Consider the following 2,047-nt stretch of genomic DNA (forward strand, 5'->3'; position numbering starts at 1 on the left):
CAGGTTCGGGTTATTTCTTCACCACAACAACTTCCATGGTTGTTTTGCAGAATTTGTTGAGGCTCGAACAGAGCTCATTGGGTCGTTAATATTGTCAGAAGATATGAGCCATAGTAGAGATGGAGTTCTCAAGAACATGGAAAGAACTGGAAGGATGAGATACGCTGCCATTATTGCCGACAGTGGTGATTGAGTTGCAGTTGTAGGAGTTTGTGATATCGATGATGAAAAGCTAAGACTCGAGTTTGTTGTGATGATGGAGCTTGTGTTGAAAAAGGGCAGAAATAAATTAAAATATTTAGTAAATCAAGTAACCCCTTCTTTAGTTTGGATTGTTGATCCAAAAATTCATTTTAATTCTACAAATAGCGTTAAGCTTCCTGGTATGCATCATCAAATTATACATAATACTTGTGATAAAAAAAAAAAACAAATATCTGGTTGTTTTGGAATTGTTCAATTACTCCTCCTACTGTCATTTTTTCCTCTAGACAATGCATAACTATTGAAATTGGAGGTGTACTAGTTACAGGGGTTCATGCAGATGTTCTTACTAAAAATAGGAGAGAATTATGGTATGGCTTGGTTCATATTAGTAATTTCAACAAACCTTGGATGGTTATTGGTGATTTTAATACCATTTCTTCTGTAACTAAAAAAAAGGGTGGTTCTAGTCCACTTACTTCTGCAGTAAATGACTTCAATAAAATGATAGATCAATGTGGTCTTCTTCAAGTACCAAAAAGTGGTTTTCAATTTTCTTGGTCTAATGGCAGATGTGGAAAGAAGAGAATCTTATGCAACCTTGATACAGCATTTTTCAATTTACAATGGTTAAATCTCTACAGTGGATGGAAATATCATGTATCAGTTAGAGGATTTTTTTATCATAGCTACTTATTTGGTTCAGAACAGGAAATACCTAAACCAAGTAACTCTCCTTTTAAATTTCAAAAAATGTGGACTTCTCATCCTGGTTTTCTGCAACTTATAAGAGATTCTTGGAATGAAGATATACTGGAAATCCAATTTTTATCTTTATGAATAAGCTTAAAAGATTGAAGATTATATTGAAAAGATGGAACTGGGAATCATTTGGAAATGTTCAAGTGACTTTAAAACAAGCTGAAGAAAAAGTTGTAGAGACCAATCTTTTATCTGATGCAGATCCATCAAATATGGAGCTCTTAAATATTATATTACAACCATAGGAGTAAGAGATGTTGCTGCTCAAAACTATCACACAATGCTGAGTGTAAAAGCAAGAATTAACTGGATTAAGTTTGGATATGCTAATACTTCTTTCTTTCATACTTCTATTAAGTTAAGGCCGTCAAGAAATACAATTGCAGAATTAAAAGATGATGCTGGGGTGCTTATAACAAACCATAATACAATTAATTCCATTCTCATTCAATATTTTGCTTCTAAATTTGCATCCAACCAAGTCTTGTTTTCATACTCTATTCTAGATGATATTCCCCATGCAGTTACAGATGAATATAACAAATTTCTGGAGCAGCTTCCTACACCAGATGAAATTAAAACTGCAGTTTTTGATTCAAATCAAGATGGATCACCTGGATTTGATGGCTTTACATGTAACTTCTATAGAGTGTCTTAGGATATTATCAGTACTGATCTAATTAATGCCATCCGATTCTGCTGGTATAATTGAGTGATACCTTCTGGTCTTAACTCAAACTTTCTTGTCCTATTACCTAAAGTTAAAGGAGCTAAAAAAGCAAACCAATTTATACCTACTGGTCTAAGTAATTTCTGTTTCAAGATATTCAATAAAATTGTTACTACTAGAATGAATAGTATAGTTCACAAGTTAATAATCCCTCAACAAAGTGCTTTTATCAAGGGGAGAAATATTCTTGAACAAATTTTGTTGGCTTTTGAACTTGTAAATGATATGAGCTCAAAAATAAGAGAGGGAAATGTTGGTTTGAAATTGGATATTTAACAAGCTTATGATACTCTAAATTGGTATTTCTTGATTTCAGTGTTGAAGACATATGGATTTTCTAATAAATTTTGT

The sequence above is a fragment of the Papaver somniferum genome, chromosome 8, assembly GCF_003573695.1.
Source record: "Papaver somniferum cultivar HN1 chromosome 8, ASM357369v1, whole genome shotgun sequence".
Classification (NCBI taxonomy): Eukaryota; Viridiplantae; Streptophyta; class Magnoliopsida; order Ranunculales; family Papaveraceae; genus Papaver; species Papaver somniferum.